Raw genomic sequence first — 18,942 nt, 5'->3', positions numbered from 1 at the left:
GCGTTGATGGGAAGGCAGGGGTCATGGTCTCGCTCGCAGCAGACACCTCCAGCGAGCCGCCGTCCAGAGTGTGCGTGGCGGGCGCAATCGCCGTCGTCCTCCCTTCTTCGCCCAGCATCTCCTCCGTGGTGGAGGCGGTGGCCAGGGATGAGGCAGGGAGGGAAAGGGATGTCTTGGCGTTGGGCTCAGGCGTCGTGCTGCTCCCCTGGTTTGTGGTGGCACTTTCTGCGTTGTCGGGAGGAGTGGTGTCACGGCTAGCCGCAGAGGCCGTGGCAGGCAAGGGGCTCCCCGTGGAAGGTGAAGTGGCGCCCGTCTCCGCCGTGGCCTGATGCTGCGTGAGGGCTCCAGAAGTGAGCCGCGCTGCCTGCGTCTCCGCACTGCCGGCCAGCGTGGACCAAAGGCTGGCCTCGGTGGTGTCGGAGAGGGCGGAAGAAGATGGCTTGGGGCTGGCAGCGCTGGGCATTGGAGTGTGCGTCGCAGGTTCTGGGGTCATAGGGCCCGCCCCCACGCTGGTCAAGCCAGGAGTGGGCGAAGGAGCAGAGGATGCCGGTACTGTGGAGCGCTGGAAGGTGGCCGTCAAGCCGGCCTCAGCGCTGCCGGTGCTGGTGCTTGGCTGTGGGCTCTGGCTGTCTGGCGAGGATCCCGCAGGAGAGGAGGAGGAGAAGGAGAGTCCCGTTGATGCCGAGCTTGGGTTCTGAGACACGGAGGCAGCGCTGCCACTCGCTGTGCCCACGTCGGTGGCAGTGGCATGGGGCCTCGTTGATGGGAAGGCAGGGGTCATGGTCTCGCTCGCAGCAGACACCCCGAGCGAGCCGCCTTCCAGAGTGTGCGTGGCGGGCGCAGTCGCCGTCGTCCTCCCTTCTCCGCCCAGCATCTCCTCCGTGGTGGAGGCGGTGGCCAGCGATGAGGCAGGGAGGGAAAGGGATGTCTTGGCGTTGGGCTCAGGCGTCGTGCTGCTCCCCTGGTTTGTGGTGGCACTTTCTGCGTTGTCGGGAGGAGTGGTGTCACGGCTAGCCGCAGAGGCCGTGGCAGGCAAGGGGCTCCCCGTGGAAGGTGAAGTGGCGCCCGTCTCCGCCGTGGCCTGATGCTGCGTGAGGGCTCCAGAAGTGAGCCGCGCTGCCTGCGTCTCCGCACTGCCGGCCAGCGTGGACCAAAGGCTGGCCTCGGTGGTGTCGGAGAGGGCGGAAGAAGATGGCTTGGGGCTGGCAGCGCTGGGCATTGGAGTGTTCGTCGCAGGTTCTGGGGTCATATGGCCCGACCCCACGCTGGTCAAGCCAGGAGTGGGCGAAGGAGCAGAGGATGCCGGTACTGTGGAGCGCTGGGAGGTGGCCGTCAAGCCGGCCTCAGCGCTGCCGTTGCTGGTGCTTGGCTGTGGGCTCTGGCTGTCTGGCGAGGATCCCGCAGGAGAGGAGGAGGAGAAGGAGAGTCCCGTTGATGCCGAGCTTGGGTCCTGAGACACGGAGGCAGCGCTGCCACTCGCTGTGCCCACGTCGGAGGCAGTGGCATGGGGCCTCGTTGATGGGAAGGCAGGGGTCATGGTCTCGCTCGCAGCAGACACCCCGAGCGAGCCGCCTTCCAGAGTGTGCGTGGCGGGCGCAGTCGCCGTCGTCCTCCCTTCTCCGCCCAGCATCTCCTCCGTGGTGGAGGCGGTGGCCAGGGATGAGGCAGGGAGGGAAAGGGATGTCTTGGCGTTGGGCTCAGGCGTCGTGCTGCTCCCCTGGTTTGTGGTGGCACTTTCTGGTTTGTCGGGAGGAGTGGTGTCACGGCTAGCCGCAGAGGCCGTGGCAGGCAAGGGGCTCCCCGTGGAAGGTGAAGTGGCGCCCGTCTCCGCCGTGGCCTGATGCTGCGTGAGGGCTCCAGAAGTGAGCCGCGCTGCCTGCGTCTCCGTGCTGCCGGCCAGCGTGGACCAAAGGCTGGCCTCGGTGGTGTCGGAGAGGGCGGAAGAAGATGGCTTGGGGCTGGCAGCGCTGGGCATTGGAGTGTGCGTCGCAGGTTCTGGGGTCATAGGGCCCGACCCCACGCTGGTCAAGCCAGGAGTGGGCGAAGGAGCAGAGGATGCCGGTACTGTGGAGCGCTGGGAGGTGGCCGTCAAGCCGGCCTCAGCGCTGCCGTTGCTGGTGCTTGGCTGTGGGCTCTGGCTGTCTGGCGAGGATCCCGCAGGAGAGGAGGAGGAGAAGGAGAGTCCCGTTGATGCCGAGCTTGGGTTCTGAGACACAGAGGCAGCGCTGCCACTCGCTGTGCCCACGTCGGATGCAGTGGCATGGGGCCTCGTTGATGGGAAGGCAGGGGTCATGGTCTCGCTCGCAGCAGACACCCCGAGCGAGCCGCCTTCCAGAGTGTGCGTGGCGGGCGCAGTCGCCGTCGTCCTCCCTTCTCCGCCCAGCATCTCCTCCGTGGTGGAGGCGGTGGCCAGCGATGAGGCAGGGAGGGAAAGGGATGTCTTGGCGTTGGGCTCAGGCGTCGTGCTGCTCCCCTGGTTTGTGGTGGCACTTTCTGCGTTGTCGGGAGGAGTGGTGTCACGGCTAGCCGCAGAGGCCGTGGCAGGCAAGGGGCTCCCCGTGGAAGGTGAAGTGGCGCCCGTCTCCGCCGTGGCCTGATGCTGCGTGAGGGCTCCAGAAGTGAGCCGCGCTGCCTGCGTCTCCGCACTGCCGGCCAGCGTGGACCAAAGGCTGGCCTCGGTGGTGTCGGAGAGGGCGGAAGAAGATGGCTTGGGGCTGGCAGCGCTGGGCATTGGAGTGTTCGTCGCAGGTTCTGGGGTCATAGGGCCCGACCCCACGCTGGTCAAGCCAGGAGTGGGCGAAGGAGCAGAGGATGCCGGTACTGTGGAGCGCTGGGAGGTGGCCGTCAAGCCGGGCTCAGCGCTGCCGGTGCTGGTGCTTGGCTGTGGGCTCTGGCTGTCTGGCGAGGATCCCGCAGGAGAGGAGGAGGAGAAGGAGAGTCCCGTTGATGCCGAGCTTGGGTTCTGAGACACGGAGGCAGCGCTGCCACTCGCTGTGCCCACATCGGTGGCAGTGGCATGGGGCCTCGTTGATGGGAAGGCAGGGGTCATGGTCTCGCTCGCAGCAGACACCCCGAGCGAGCCGCCTTCCAGAGTGTGCGTGGCGGGCGCAGTCGCCGTCGTCCTCCCTTCTCCGCCCAGCATCTCCTCCGTGGTGGAGGCGGTGGCCAGGGATGAGGCAGGGAGGGAAAGGGATGTCTTGGCGTTGGGCTCAGGCGTCGTGCTGCTCCCCTGGTTTGTGGTGGCACTTTCTGCGTTGTCGGGAGGAGTGGTGTCACGGCTAGCCGCAGAGGCCGTGGCAGGCAAGGGGCTCCCCGTGGAAGGTGAAGTGGCGCCCGTCTCCGCCGTGGCCTGATGCTGCGTGAGGGCTCCAGAAGTGAGCCGCGCTGCCTGCGTCTCCGCACTGCCGGCCAGCGTGGACCAAAGGCTGGCCTCGGTGGTGTCGGAGAGGGCGGAAGAAGATGGCTTGGGGCTGGCAGCGCTGGGCATTGGAGTGTGCGTCGCAGGTTCTGGGGTCATAGGGCCCGCCCCCACGCTGGTCAAGCCAGGAGTGGGCGAAGGAGCAGAGGATGCCGGTACTGTGGAGCGCTGGAAGGTGGCCGTCAAGCCGGCCTCAGCGCTGCCGGTGCTGGTGCTTGGCTGTGGGCTCTGGCTGTCTGGCGAGGATCCCGCAGGAGAGGAGGAGGAGAAGGAGAGTCCCGTTGATGCCGAGCTTGGGTTCTGAGACACGGAGGCAGCGCTGCCACTCGCTGTGCCCACGTCGGTGGCAGTGGCATGGGGCCTCGTTGATGGGAAGGCAGGGGTCATGGTCTCGCTCGCAGCAGACACCCCGAGCGAGCCGCCTTCCAGAGTGTGCGTGGCGGGCGCAGTCGCCGTCGTCCTCCCTTCTCCGCCCAGCATCTCCTCCGTGGTGGAGGCGGTGGCCAGCGATGAGGCAGGGAGGGAAAGGGATGTCTTGGCGTTGGGCTCAGGCGTCGTGCTGCTCCCCTGGTTTGTGGTGGCACTTTCTGCGTTGTCGGGAGGAGTGGTGTCACGGCTAGCCGCAGAGGCCGTGGCAGGCAAGGGGCTCCCCGTGGAAGGTGAAGTGGCGCCCGTCTCCGCCGTGGCCTGATGCTGCGTGAGGGCTCCAGAAGTGAGCCGCGCTGCCTGCGTCTCCGCACTGCCGGCCAGCGTGGACCAAAGGCTGGCCTCGGTGGTGTCGGAGAGGGCGGAAGAAGATGGCTTGGGGCTGGCAGCGCTGGGCATTGGAGTGTTCGTCGCAGGTTCTGGGGTCATATGGCCCGACCCCACGCTGGTCAAGCCAGGAGTGGGCGAAGGAGCAGAGGATGCCGGTACTGTGGAGCGCTGGGAGGTGGCCGTCAAGCCGGCCTCAGCGCTGCCGTTGCTGGTGCTTGGCTGTGGGCTCTGGCTGTCTGGCGAGGATCCCGCAGGAGAGGAGGAGGAGAAGGAGAGTCCCGTTGATGCCGAGCTTGGGTCCTGAGACACGGAGGCAGCGCTGCCACTCGCTGTGCCCACGTCGGAGGCAGTGGCATGGGGCCTCGTTGATGGGAAGGCAGGGGTCATGGTCTCGCTCGCAGCAGACACCCCGAGCGAGCCGCCTTCCAGAGTGTGCGTGGCGGGCGCAGTCGCCGTCGTCCTCCCTTCTCCGCCCAGCATCTCCTCCGTGGTGGAGGCGGTGGCCAGGGATGAGGCAGGGAGGGAAAGGGATGTCTTGGCGTTGGGCTCAGGCGTCGTGCTGCTCCCCTGGTTTGTGGTGGCACTTTCTGGTTTGTCGGGAGGAGTGGTGTCACGGCTAGCCGCAGAGGCCGTGGCAGGCAAGGGGCTCCCCGTGGAAGGTGAAGTGGCGCCCGTCTCCGCCGTGGCCTGATGCTGCGTGAGGGCTCCAGAAGTGAGCCGCGCTGCCTGCGTCTCCGTGCTGCCGGCCAGCGTGGACCAAAGGCTGGCCTCGGTGGTGTCGGAGAGGGCGGAAGAAGATGGCTTGGGGCTGGCAGCGCTGGACATTGGAGTGTGCGTCGCAGGTTCTGGGGTCATAGGGCCCGACCCCACGCTGGTCAAGCCAGGAGTGGGCGAAGGAGCAGAGGATGCCGGTACTGTGGAGCGCTGGGAGGTGGCCGTCAAGCCGGCCTCAGCGCTGCCGTTGCTGGTGCTTGGCTGTGGGCTCTGGCTGTCTGGCGAGGATCCCGCAGGAGAGGAGGAGGAGAAGGAGAGTCCCGTTGATGCCGAGCTTGGGTTCTGAGACACAGAGGCAGCGCTGCCACTCGCTGTGCCCACGTCGGATGCAGTGGCATGGGGCCTCGTTGATGGGAAGGCAGGGGTCATGGTCTCGCTCGCAGCAGACACCCCGAGCGAGCCGCCTTCCAGAGTGTGCGTGGCGGGCGCAGTCGCCGTCGTCCTCCCTTCTCCGCCCAGCATCTCCTCCGTGGTGGAGGCGGTGGCCAGCGATGAGGCAGGGAGGGAAAGGGATGTCTTGGCGTTGGGCTCAGGCGTCGTGCTGCTCCCCTGGTTTGTGGTGGCACTTTCTGCGTTGTCGGGAGGAGTGGTGTCACGGCTAGCCGCAGAGGCCGTGGCAGGCAAGGGGCTCCCCGTGGAAGGTGAAGTGGCGCCCGTCTCCGCCGTGGCCTGATGCTGCGTGAGGGCTCCAGAAGTGAGCCGCGCTGCCTGCGTCTCCGCACTGCCGGCCAGCGTGGACCAAAGGCTGGCCTCGGTGGTGTCGGAGAGGGCGGAAGAAGATGGCTTGGGGCTGGCAGCGCTGGGCATTGGAGTGTTCGTCGCAGGTTCTGGGGTCATAGGGCCCGACCCCACGCTGGTCAAGCCAGGAGTGGGCGAAGGAGCAGAGGATGCCGGTACTGTGGAGCGCTGGGAGGTGGCCGTCAAGCCGGGCTCAGCGCTGCCGGTGCTGGTGCTTGGCTGTGGGCTCTGGCTGTCTGGCGAGGATCCCGCAGGAGAGGAGGAGGAGAAGGAGAGTCCCGTTGATGCCGAGCTTGGGTTCTGAGACACGGAGGCAGCGCTGCCACTCGCTGTGCCCACATCGGTGGCAGTGGCATGGGGCCTCGTTGATGGGAAGGCAGGGGTCATGGTCTCGCTCGCAGCAGACACCCCGAGCGAGCCGCCTTCCAGAGTGTGCGTGGCGGGCGCAGTCGCCGTCGTCCTCCCTTCTCCGCCCAGCATCTCCTCCGTGGTGGAGGCGGTGGCCAGGGATGAGGCAGGGAGGGAAAGGGATGTCTTGGCGTTGGGCTCAGGCGTCGTGCTGCTCCCCTGGTTTGTGGTGGCACTTTCTGCGTTGTCGGGAGGAGTGGTGTCACGGCTAGCCGCAGAGGCCGTGGCAGGCAAGGGGCTCCCCGTGGAAGGTGAAGTGGCGCCCGTCTCCGCCGTGGCCTGATGCTGCGTGAGGGCTCCAGAAGTGAGCCGCGCTGCCTGCGTCTCCGCACTGCCGGCCAGCGTGGACCAAAGGCTGGCCTCGGTGGTGTCGGAGAGGGCGGAAGAAGATGGCTTGGGGCTGGCAGCGCTGGGCATTGGAGTGTGCGTCGCAGGTTCTGGGGTCATAGGGCCCGCCCCCACGCTGGTCAAGCCAGGAGTGGGCGAAGGAGCAGAGGATGCCGGTACTGTGGAGCGCTGGAAGGTGGCCGTCCAGCCGGCCTTAGCGCTGCTGTTGCTGGTGCTTGGCTGTGGGCTCTGGCTGTCTGGCGAGGATCCCGCAGGAGAGGAGGAGGAGAAGGAGAGTCCCGTTGATGCCGAGCTTGGGTTCTGAGACACGGAGGCAGTGCTGCCACTCGCTGTGCCCACGTCGGTGGCAGTGGCATGGGGCCTCGTTGATGGGAAGGCAGGGGTCATGGTCTCGCTCGCAGCAGACACCCCGAGCGAGCCGCCTTCCAGAGTGTGCGTGGCGGGCGCAGTCGCCGTCGTCCTCCCTTCTCCGCCCACCATCTCCTCCGTGGTGGAGGCGGTGGCCAGCGATGAGGCAGGGAGGGAAAGGGATGTCTTGGCGTTGGGCTCAGGCGTCGTGCTGCTCCCCTGGTTTGTGGTGGCACTTTCTGCGTTGTCGGGAGGAATGGTGTCACGGCTAGCCGCAGAGGCCGTGGCAGGCAAGGGGCTCCCCGTGGAAGGTGAAGTGGCGCCCGTCTCCGCCGTGGCCTGATGCTGCGTGAGGGCTCCAGAAGTGAGCCGCGCTGCCTGCGTCTCCGCACTGCCGGCCAGCGTGGACCAAAGGCTGGCCTCGGTGGTGTCGGAGAGGGCGGAAGAAGATGGCTTGGGGCTGGCAGCGCTGGGCATTGGAGTGTTCGTCGCAGGTTCTGGGGTCATAGGGCCCGCCCCCACGCTGGTCAAGCCAGGAGTGGGCAAAGGAGCAGAGGATGCCGGTACTGTGGAGCGCTGGAAGGTGGCCGTCAAGCCGGCCTCAGCGCTGCCGGTGCTGGTGCTTGGCTGTGGGCTCTGGCTGTCTGGCGAGGATCCCGCAGGAGAGGAGGAGGAGAAGGAGAGTCCTGTTGATGCCGAGCTTGGGTCCTGAGACACGGAGGCAGCGCTGCCACTCGCTGTGCCCACGTCGGAGGCAGTGGCATGGGGCCTCGTTGATGGGAAGGCAGTGGTCATGGTCTCGCTCGTAGCAGACACCCCGAGCGAGCCGCCTTCCAGAGTGTGCGTGGCGGGCGCAGTCGCCGTCGTCCTCCCTTCTCCGCCCACCATCTCCTCCGTGGTGGAGGCGGTGGCCAGCGATGAGGCAGGGAGGGAAAGGGATGTCTTGGCGTTGGGCTCAGGCGTCGTGCTGCTCCCCTGGTTTGTGGTGGCACTTTCTGCGTTGTCGGGAGGAGTGGTGTCACGGCTAGCCGCAGAGGCCGTGGCAGGCAAGGGGCTCCCCGTGGAAGGTGAAGTGGCGCCCGTCTCCGCCGTGGCCTGATGCTGCGTGAGGGCTCCAGAAGTGAGCCGCGCTGCCTGCGTCTCCGCACTGCCGGCCAGCGTGGACCAAAGGCTGGCCTCGGTGGTGTCGGAGAGGGCGGAAGAAGATGGCTTGGGGCTGGCAGCGCTGGGCATTGGAGTGTTCGTCGCAGGTTCTGGGGTCATAGGGCCCGCCCCCACGCTGGTCAAGCCAGGAGTGGGCGAAGGAGCAGAGGATGCCGGTACTGTGGAGCGCTGGAAGGTGGCCGTCAAGCCGGCCTCAGCGCTGCCGGTGCTGGTGCTTGGCTGTGGGCTCTGGCTGTCTGGCGAGGATCCCGCAGGAGAGGAGGAGGAGAAGGAGAGTCCCGTTGATGCCGAGCTTGGGTTCTGAGACACGGAGGCAGCGCTGCCACTCGCTGTGCCCACGTCGGTGGCAGTGGCATGGGGCCTCGTTGATGGGAAGGCAGGGGTCATGGTCTCGCTCGCAGCAGACACCCCGAGCGAGCCGCCTTCCAGAGTGTGCGTGGCGGGCGCAGTCGCCGTCGTCCTCCCTTCTCCGCCCAGCATCTCCTCCGTGGTGGAGGCGGTGGCCAGCGATGAGGCAGGGAGGGAAAGGGATGTCTTGGCGTTGGGCTCAGGCGTCGTGCTGCTCCCCTGGTTTGTGGTGGCACTTTCTGCGTTGTCGGGAGGAGTGGTGTCACGGCTAGCCGCAGAGGCCGTGGCAGGCAAGGGGCTCCCCGTGGAAGGTGAAGTGGCGCCCGTCTCCGCCGTGGCCTGATGCTGCGTGAGGGCTCCAGAAGTGAGCCGCGCTGCCTGCGTCTCCGCACTGCCGGCCAGCGTGGACCAAAGGCTGGCCTCGGTGGTGTCGGAGAGGGCGGAAGAAGATGGCTTGGGGCTGGCAGCGCTGGGCATTGGAGTGTTCGTCGCAGGTTCTGGGGTCATAGGGCCCGCCCCCACGCTGGTCAAGCCAGGAGTGGGCGAAGGAGCAGAGGATGCCGGTACTGTGGAGCGCTGGAAGGTGGCCGTCAAGCCGGCCTCAGCGCTGCCGGTGCTGGTGCTTGGCTGTGGGCTCTGGCTGTCTGGCGAGGATCCCGCAGGAGAGGAGGAGGAGAAGGAGAGTCCCGTTGATGCCGAGCTTGGGTTCTGAGACACGGAGGCAGCGCTGCCACTGGCTGTGCCCACATCGGTGGCAGTGGCATGGGGCCTCGTTGATGGGAAGGCAGGGGTCATACTCTCGCTCGCAGCAGAAACCCCGAGTGAGCCGCCTTCCAGAGTGTGCGTGGCGGGCGCAGTCGCCGTCGTCCTCCCTTCTCCGCCCAGCATCTCCTCCGTGGTGGAGGCGGTGGCCAGCGATGAGGCAGGGAGGGAAAGGGATGTCTTGGCGTTGGGCTCAGGCGTCGTGCTGCTCGCCTGGTTTGTGGTGGCACTTTCTGCGTTGTCGGGAGGAGTGGTGTCACGGCTAGCCGCAGAGGCCGTGGCAGGCAAGGGGCTCCCCGTGGAAGGTGAAGTGGCGCCCGTCTCCGCCGTGGCCTGATGCTGCGTGAGGGCTCCAGAAGTGAGCCGCGCTGCCTGCGTCTCCGCACTGCCGGCCAGCGTGGACCAAAGGCTGGCCTCGGTGGTGTCGGAGAGGGCGGAAGAAGATGGCTTGGGGCTGGCAGCGCTGGGCATTGGAGTGTGCGTCGCAGGTTCTGGGGTCATAGGGCCCGACCCCACGCTGGTCAAGCCAGGAGTGGGCGAAGGAGCAGAGGATGCCGGTACTGTGGAGCGCTGGGAGGTGGCCGTCAAGCTGGCCTCAGCGGTCCCGTTGCTGGTGCTTGGCTGTGGGCTCTGGCTGTCTGGCGAGGATCCCGCAGGAGAGGAGGAGGAGGAGGAGGAGAGTCCCGTCGATGCCGAGCGTGGGTTCTGAGACACGGAGGCAGCGCTGCCACTCGCTGTGCCCACGTCGGTGGCAGTGGCATGGGGCCGCGTTGATGGGAAGGCAGGGGTCATGGTCTCGCTCGCAGCAGACACCTCCAGCGAGCCGCCGTCCAGAGTGTGCGTGGCGGGCGCAGTCGCCGTCGTCCTCCCTTCTCCGCCCAGCATCTCCTCCGTGGTGGAGGCGGTGGCCAGCGATGAGGCAGGGAGGGAAAGGGATGTCTTGGCGTTGGGCTCAGGCGTCGTGCTGCTCCCCTGGTTTGTGGTGGCACTTTCTGCGTTGTCGGGAGGAGTGGTGTCACGGCTAGCCGCAGAGGCCGTGGCAGGCAAGGGGCTCCCCGTGGAAGGTGAAGTGGCGCCCGTCTCCGCCGTGGCCTGATGCTGCGTGAGGGCTCCAGAAGTGAGCCGCGCTGCCTGCGTCTCCGCACTGCCGGCCAGCGTGGACCAAAGGCTGGCCTCGGTGGTGTCGGAGAGGGCGGAAGAAGATGGCTTGGGGCTGGCAGCGCTGGGCATTGGAGTGTTCGTCGCAGGTTCTGGGGTCATATGGCCCGACCCCACGCTGGTCAAGCCAGGAGTGGGCGAAGGAGCAGAGGATGCCGGTACTGTGGAGCGCTGGGAGGTGGCCGTCAAGCCGGCCTCAGCGCTGCCGGTGCTGGTGCTTGGCTGTGGGCTCTGGCTGTCTGGCGAGGATCCCGCAGGAGAGGAGGAGGAGGAGGAGGAGAGTCCCGTCGATGCCGAGCGTGGGTTCTGAGACACGGAGGCAGCGCTGCCACTCGCTGTGCCCACATCGGTGGCAGTGGCATGGGGCCGCGTTGATGGGAAGGCAGGGGTCATGGTCTCGCTCGCAGCAGACACCCCGAGCGAGCCGCCTTCCAGAGTGTGCGTGGCGGGCGCAGTCGCCGTCGTCCTCCCTTCTCCGCCCACCATCTCCTCCGTGGTGGAGGCGGTGGCCAGCGATGAGGCAGGGAGGGAAAGGGATGTCTTGGCGTTGGGCTCAGGCGTCGTGCTGCTCCCCTGGTTTGTGGTGGCACTTTCTGCGTTGTCGGGAGGAGTGGTGTCACGGCTAGCCGCAGAGGCCGTGGCAGGCAAGGGGCTCCCCGTGGAAGGTGAAGTGGCGCCCGTCTCCGCCGTGGCCTGATGCTGCGTGAGGGCTCCAGAAGTGAGCCGCGCTGCCTGCGTCTCCGCACTGCCGGCCAGCGTGGACCAAAGGCTGGCCTCGGTGGTGTCGGAGAGGGCGGAAGAAGATGGCTTGGGGCTGGCAGCGCTGGGCATTGGAGTGTTCGTCGCAGGTTCTGGGGTCATAGGGCCCGCCCCCACGCTGGTCAAGCCAGGAGTGGGCGAAGGAGCAGAGGATGCCGGTACTGTGGAGCGCTGGAAGGTGGCCGTCAAGCCGGCCTCAGCGCTGCCGGTGCTGGTGCTTGGCTGTGGGCTCTGGCTGTCTGGCGAGGATCCCGCAGGAGAGGAGGAGGAGAAGGAGAGTCCCGTTGATGCCGAGCTTGGGTTCTGAGACACGGAGGCAGCGCTGCCACTGGCTGTGCCCACGTCGGTGGCAGTGGCATGGGGCCTCGTTGATGGGAAGGCAGGGGTCATGGTCTCGCTCGCAGCAGACACCCCGAGCGAGCCGCCTTCCAGAGTGTGCGTGGCGGGCGCAGTCGCCGTCGTCCTCCCTTCTCCGCCCAGCATCTCCTCCGTGGTGGAGGCGGTGGCCAGCGATGAGGCAGGGAGGGAAAGGGATGTCTTGGCGTTGGGCTCAGGCGTCGTGCTGCTCCCCTGGTTTGTGGTGGCACTTTCTGCGTTGTCGGGAGGAGTGGTGTCACGGCTAGCCGCAGAGGCCGTGGCAGGCAAGGGGCTCCCCATGGAAGGTGAAGTGGCGCCCGTCTCCGCCGTGGCCTGATGCTGCGTGAGGGCTCCAGAAGTGAGCCGCGCTGTCTGCGTCTCCGCGCTGCCGGCCAGCGTGGACCAAAGGCTGGCCTCGGTGGTGTCGGAGAGGGCGGAAGAAGATGGCTTGGGGCTGGCAGCGCTGGGCATTGGAGTGTGCGTCGCAGGTTCTGGGGTCATAGGGCCCGACCCCACGCTGGTCAAGCCAGGAGTGGGCGAAGGAGCAGAGGATGCCGGTACTGTGGAGCGCTGGGAGGTGGCCGTCAAGCTGGCCTCAGCGGTCCCGTTGCTGGTGCTTGGCTGTGGGCTCTGGCTGTCTGGCGAGGATCCCGCAGGAGAGGAGGAGGAGGAGGAGGAGAGTCCCGTCGATGCCGAGCGTGGGTTCTGAGACACGGAGGCAGCGCTGCCACTCGCTGTGCCCACGTCGGTGGCAGTGGCATGGGGCCGCGTTGATGGGAAGGCAGGGGTCATGGTCTCGCTCGCAGCAGACACCTCCAGCGAGCCGCCGTCCAGAGTGTGCGTGGCGGGCGCAGTCGCCGTCGTCCTCCCTTCTCCGCCCAGCATCTCCTCCGTGGTGGAGGCGGTGGCCAGGGATGAGGCAGAGAGGGAAAGGGATGTCTTGGCGTTGGGCTCAGGCGTCGTGCTGCTCCCCTGGTTTGTGGTGGCACTTTCTGCGTTGTCGGGAGGAGTGGTGTCACGGCTAGCCGCAGAGGCCGTGGCAGGCAAGGGGCTCCCCGTGGAAGGTGAAGTGGCGCCCGTCTCCGCCGTGGCCTGATGCTGCGTGAGGGCTCCAGAAGTGAGCCGCGCTGCCTGCGTCTCCGCACTGCCGGCCAGCGTGGACCAAAGGCTGGCCTCGGTGGTGTCGGAGAGGGCGGAAGAAGATGGCTTGGGGCTGGCAGCGCTGGGCATTGGAGTGTGCGTCGCAGGTTCTGGGGTCATAGGGCCCGACCCCACGCTGGTCAAGCCAGGAGTGGGCGAAGGAGCAGAGGATGCCGGTACTGTGGAGCGCTGGAAGGTGGCCGTCAAGCCGGCCTCAGCGCTGCCGGTGCTGGTGCTTGGCTGTGGGCTCTGGCTGTCTGGCGAGGATCCCGCAGGAGAGGAGGAGGAGAAGGAGAGTCCCGTTGATGCCGAGCTTGGGTTCTGAGACACGGAGGCAGTGCTGCCACTCGCTGTGCCCACGTCGGTGGCAGTGGCATGGGGCCTCGTTGATGGGAAGGCAGGGGTCATGGTCTCGCTCGCAGCAGACACCCCGAGCGAGCCGCCTTCCAGAGTGTGCGTGGCGGGCGCAGTCGCCGTCGTCCTCCCTTCTCCGCCCACCATCTCCTCCGTGGTGGAGGCGGTGGCCAGCGATGAGGCAGGGAGGGAAAGGGATGTCTTGGCGTTGGGCTCAGGCGTCGTGCTGCTCCCCTGGTTTGTGGTGGCACTTTCTGCGTTGTCGGGAGGAGTGGTGTCACGGCTAGCCGCAGAGGCCGTGGCAGGCAAGGGGCTCCCCGTGGAAGGTGAAGTGGCGCCCGTCTCCGCCGTGGCCTGATGCTGCGTGAGGGCTCCAGAAGTGAGCCGCGCTGCCTGCGTCTCCGTGCTGCCGGCCAGCGTGGACCAAAGGCTGGCCTCGGTGGTGTCGGAGAGGGCGGAAGAAGATGGCTTGGGGCTGGCAGCGCTGGGCATTGGAGTGTGCGTCGCAGGTTCTGGGGTCATAGGGCCCGACCCCACGCTGGTCAAGCCAGGAGTGGGCGAAGGAGCAGAGGATGCCGGTACTGTGGAGCGCTGGGAGGTGGCCGTCAAGCTGGCCTCAGCGCTGCCGTTGCTGGTGCTTGGCTGTGGGCTCTGGCTGTCTGGCGAGGATCCCGCAGGAGAGGAGGAGGAGAAGGAGAGTCCCGTTGATGCCGAGCTTGTGTTCTGAGACACAGAGGCAGCGCTGCCACTCGCTGTGCCCACGTCGGACGCAGTGGCATGGGGCCTCGTTGATGGGAAGGCAGGGGTCATGGTCTCGCTCGCAGCAGACACCCCGAGCGAGCCGCCTTCCAGAGTGTGCGTGGCGGGCGCAGTCGCCGTCGTCCTCCCTTCTCCGCCCAGCATCTCCTCCGTGGTGGAGGCGGTGGCCAGCGATGAGGCAGGGAGGGAAAGGGATGTCTTGGCGTTGGGCTCAGGCGTCGTGCTGCTCCCCTGGTTTGTGGTGGCACTTTCTGCGTTGTCGGGAGGAGTGGTGTCACGGCTAGCCGCAGAGGCCGTGGCAGGCAAGGGGCTCCCCGTGGAAGGTGAAGTGGCGCCCGTCTCCGCCGTGGCCTGATGCTGCGTGAGGGCTCCAGAAGTGAGCCGCGCTGCCTGCGTCTCCGCACTGCCGGCCAGCGTGGACCAAAGGCTGGCCTCGGTGGTGTCGGAGAGGGCGGAAGAAGATGGCTTGGGGCTGGCAGCGCTGGGCATTGGAGTGTTCGTCGCAGGTTCTGGGGTCATAGGGCCCGCCCCCACGCTGGTCAAGCCAGGAGTGGGCGAAGGAGCAGAGGATGCCGGTACTGTGGAGCGCTGGAAGGTGGCCGTCAAGCCGGCCTCAGCGCTGCCGGTGCTGGTGCTTGGCTGTGGGCTCTGGCTGTCTGGCGAGGATCCCGCAGGAGAGGAGGAGGAGAAGGAGAGTCCCGTTGATGCCGAGCTTGGGTTCTGAGACACGGAGGCAGCGCTGCCACTCACTGTGCCCACGTCGGAGGCAGTGGCATGGGGCCTCGTTGATGGGAAGGCAGGGGTCATGGTCTCGCTCGCAGCAGACACCCCGAGCGAGCCGCCTTCCAGAGTGTGCGTGGCGGGCGCAGTCGCCGTCGTCCTCCCTTCTCCGCCCAGCATCTCCTCCGTGGTGGAGGCGGTGGCCAGCGATGAGGCAGGGAGGGAAAGGGATGTCTTGGCGTTGGGCTCAGGCGTCGTGCTGCTCCCCTGGTTTGTGGTGGCACTTTCTGCGTTGTCGGGAGGAGTGGTGTCACGGCTAGCCGCAGAGGCCGTGGCAGGCAAGGGGCTCCCCGTGGAAGGTGAAGTGGCGCCCGTCTCCGCCGTGGCCTGATGCTGCGTGAGGGCTCCAGAAGTGAGCCGCGCTGCCTGCGTCTCCGTGCTGCCGGCCAGCGTGGACCAAAGGCTGGCCTCGGTGGTGTCGGAGAGGGCGGAAGAAGATGGCTTGGGGCTGGCAGCGCTGGGCATTGGAGTGTGCGTCGCAGGTTCTGGGGTCATAGGGCCCGACCCCACGCTGGTCAAGCCAGGAGTGGGCGAAGGAGCAGAGGATGCCGGTACTGTGGAGCGCTGGAAGGTGGCCGTCAAGCCGGCCTCAGCGCTGCCGGTGCTGGTGCTTGGCTGTGGGCTCTGGCTGTCTGGCGAGGATCCCGCAGGAGAGGAGGAGGAGAAGGAGAGTCCCGTTGATGCCGAGCTTGGGTTCTGAGACACAGAGGCAGCGCTGCCACTCGCTGTGCCCACGTCGGAGGCAGTGGCATGGGGCCTCGTTGATGGGAAGGCAGGGGTCATGGTCTCGCTCGCAGCAGACACCCCGAGCGAGCCGCCTTCCAGAGTGTGCGTGGCGGGCGCAGTCGCCGTCGTCCTCCCTTCTCCGCCCACCATCTCCTCCGTGGTGGAGGCGGTGGCCAGCGATGAGGCAGGGAGGGAAAGGGATGTCTTGGCGTTGGGCTCAGGCGTCGTGCTGCTCCCCTGGTTTGTGGTGGCACTTTCTGCGTTGTCGGGAGGAGTGGTGTCACGGCTAGCCGCAGAGGCCGTGGCAGGCAAGGGGCTCCCCGTGGAAGGTGAAGTGGCGCCCGTCTCCGCCGTGGCCTGATGCTGCGTGAGGGCTCCAGAAGTGAGCCGCGCTGCCTGCGTCTCCGCACTGCCGGCCAGCGTGGACCAAAGGCTGGCCTCGGTGGTGTCGGAGAGGGCGGAAGAAGATGGCTTGGGGCTGGCAGCGCTGGGCATTGGAGTGTTCGTCGCAGGTTCTGGGGTCATAGGGCCCGACCCCACGCTGGTCAAGCCAGGAGTGGGCGAAGGAGCAGAGGATGCCGGTACTGTGGAGCGCTGGGAGGTGGCTGTCAAGCCGGCCTCAGCGCTGCCGGTGCTGGTGCTTGGCTGTGGGCTCTGGCTGTCTGGCGAGGATCCCGCAGGAGAGGAGGAGGAGGAGGAGGAGAGTCCCGTCGATGCCGAGCGTGGGTTCTGAGACACGGAGGCAGCGCTGCCACTCGCTGTGCCCACATCGGTGGCATTGGCATGGGGCCGCGTTGATGGGAAGGCAGGGGTCATGGTCTCGCTCGCAGCAGACACCTCCAGCGAGCCGCCGTCCAGAGTGTGCGTGGCGGGCGCAGTCGCCGTCGTCCTCCCTTCTTCGCCCAGCATCTCCTCCGTGGTGGAGGCGGTGGCCAGGGATGAGGCAGGGAGGGAAAGGGATGTCTTGGCGTTGGGCTCAGGCGTCGTGCTGCTCCCCTGGTTTGTGGTGGCACTTTCTGCGTTGTCGGGAGGAGTGGTGTCACGGCTAGCCGCAGAGGCCGTGGCAGGCAAGGGGCTCCCCGTGGAAGGTGAAGTGGCGCCCGTCTCCGCCGTGGCCTGATGCTGCGTGAGGGCTCCAGAAGTGAGCCGCGCTGCCTGCGTCTCCGCACTGCCGGCCAGCGTGGACCAAAGGCTGGCCTCGGTGGTGTCGGAGAGGGCGGAAGAAGATGGCTTGGGGCTGGCAGCGCTGGGCATTGGAGTGTGCGTCGCAGGTTCTGGGGTCATAGGGCCCGCCCCCACGCTGGTCAAGCCAGGAGTGGGCGAAGGAGCAGAGGATGCCGGTACTGTGGAGCGCTGGAAGGTGGCCGTCAAGCCGGCCTCAGCGCTGCCGTTGCTGGTGCTTGGCTGTGGGCTCTGGCTGTCTGGCGAGGATCCCGCAGGAGAGGAGGAGGAGAAGGAGAGTCCCGTTGATGCCGAGCTTGGGTTCTGAGACACGGAGGCAGTGCTGCCACTCGCTGTGCCCACGTCGGTGGCAGTGGCATGGGGCCTCGTTGATGGGAAGGCAGGGGTCATGGTCTCGCTCGCAGCAGACACCCCGAGCGAGCCGCCTTCCAGAGTGTGCGTGGCGGGCGCAGTCGCCGTCGTCCTCCCTTCTCCGCCCAGCATCTCCTCCGTGGTGGAGGCGGTGGCCAGCGATGAGGCAGGGAGGGAAAGGGATGTCTTGGCGTTGGGCTCAGGCGTCGTGCTGCTCCCCTGGTTTGTGGTGGCACTTTCTGCGTTGTCGGGAGGAGTGGTGTCACGGCTAGCCGCAGAGGCCGTGGCAGGCAAGGGGCTCCCCGTGGAAGGTGAAGTGGCGCCCGTCTCCGCCGTGGCCTGATGCTGCGTGAGGGCTCCAGAAGTGAGCCGCGCTGCCTGCGTCTCCGCACTGCCGGCCAGCGTGGACCAAAGGCTGGCCTCGGTGGTGTCGGAGAGGGCGGAAGAAGATGGCTTGGGGCTGGCAGCGCTGGGCATTGGAGTGTTCGTCGCAGGTTCTGGGGTCATAGGGCCCGACCCCACGCTGGTCAAGCCAGGAGTGGGCAAAGGAGCAGAGGATGCCGGTACTGTGGAGCGCTGGAAGGTGGCCGTCAAGCCGGCCTCAGCGCTGCCGTTGCTGGTGCTTGGCTGTGGGCTCTGGCTGTCTGGCGAGGATCCCGCAGGAGAGGAGGAGGAGAAGGAGAGTCCTGTTGATGCCGAGCTTGGGTCCTGAGACACGGAGGCAGCGCTGCCACTCGCTGTGCCCACGTCGGTGGCAGTGGCATGGGGCCTCGTTGATGGGAAGGCAGTGGTCATGGTCTCTCTCGTAGCAGACACCCCGAGCGAGCCGCCTTCCAGAGTGTGCGTGGCGGGCGCAGTCGCCGTCGTCCTCCCTTCTCCGCCCACCATCTCCTCCGTGGTGGAGGCGGTGGCCAGCGATGAGGCAGGGAGGGAAAGGGATGTCTTGGCGTTGGGCTCAGGCGTCGTGCTGCTCCCCTGGTTTGTGGTGGCACTTTCTGCGTTGTCGGGAGGAGTGGTGTCACGGCTAGCCGCAGAGGCCGTGGCAGGCAAGGGGCTCCCCGTGGAAGGTGAAGTGGCGCCCGTCTCCGCCGTGGCCTGATGCTGCGTGAGGGCTCCAGAAGTGAGCCGCGCTGCCTGCGTCTCCGCACTGCCGGCCAGCGTGGACCAAAGGCTGGCCTCGGTGGTGTCGGAGAGGGCGGAAGAAGATGGCTTGGGGCTGGCAGCGCTGGGCATTGGAGTGTTCGTCGCAGGTTCTGGGGTCATAGGGCCCGCCCCCACGCTGGTCAAGCCAGGAGTGGGCGAAGGAGCAGAGGATGCCGGTACTGTGGAGCGCTGGGAGGTGGCCGTCAAGCCGGCCTCAGCGCTGCCGGTGCTGGTGCTTGGCTGTGGGCTCTGGCTGTCTGGCGAGGATCCCGCAGGAGAGGAGGAGGAGGAGGAGGAGAGTCCCGTCGATGCCGAGCGTGGGTTCTGAGACACGGAGGCAGCGCTGCCACTCGCTGTGCCCACATCGGTGGCAGTGGCATGGGGCCGCGTTGATGGGAAGGCAGGGGTCATGGTCTCGCTCGCAGCAGACACCTCCAGCAAGCCGCCGTCCAGAGTGTGCGTGGCGGGCGCAGTCGCCGTCGTCCTCCCTTCTTCGCCCAGCATCTCCTCCGTGGTGGAGGCGGTGGCCAGGGATGAGGCAGGGAGGGAAAGGGATGTCTTGGCGTTGGGCTCAGGCGTCGTGCTGCTCCCCTGGTTTGTGGTGGCACTTTCTGCGTTGTCGGGAGGAGTGGTGTCACGGCTAGCCGCAGAGGCCGTGGCAGGCAAGGGGCTCCCCGTGGAAGGTGAAGTGGCGCCCGTCTCCGCCGTGGCCTGATGCTGCGTGAGGGCTCCAGAAGTGAGCCGCGCTGCCTGCGTCTCCGCACTGCCGGCCAGCGTGGACCAAAGGCTGGCCTCGGTGGTGTCGGAGAGGGCGGAAGAAGATGGCTTGGGGCTGGCAGCGCTGGGCATTGGAGTGTTCGTCGCAGGTTCTGGGGTCATATGGCCCGACCCCACGCTGGTCAAGCCAGGAGTGGGCGAAGGAGCAGAGGATGCCGGTACTGTGGAGCGCTGGGAGGTGGCCGTCAAGCCGGCCTCAGCGCTGCCGTTGCTGGTGCTTGGCTGTGGGCTCTGGCTGTCTGGCGAGGATCCCGCAGGAGAGGAGGAGGAGAAGGAGAGTCCCGTTGATGCCGAGCTTGGGTCCTGAGACACGGAGGCAGCGCTGCCACTCGCTGTGCCCACGTCGGAGGCAGTGGCATGGGGCCTCGTTGATGGGAAGGCAGGGGTCATGG

This window comes from Athene noctua, chromosome 1 (genome assembly GCF_965140245.1).
Source record: "Athene noctua chromosome 1, bAthNoc1.hap1.1, whole genome shotgun sequence".
Classification (NCBI taxonomy): Eukaryota; Metazoa; Chordata; class Aves; order Strigiformes; family Strigidae; genus Athene; species Athene noctua.
This window is presented reverse-complemented; position numbering follows the sequence as displayed.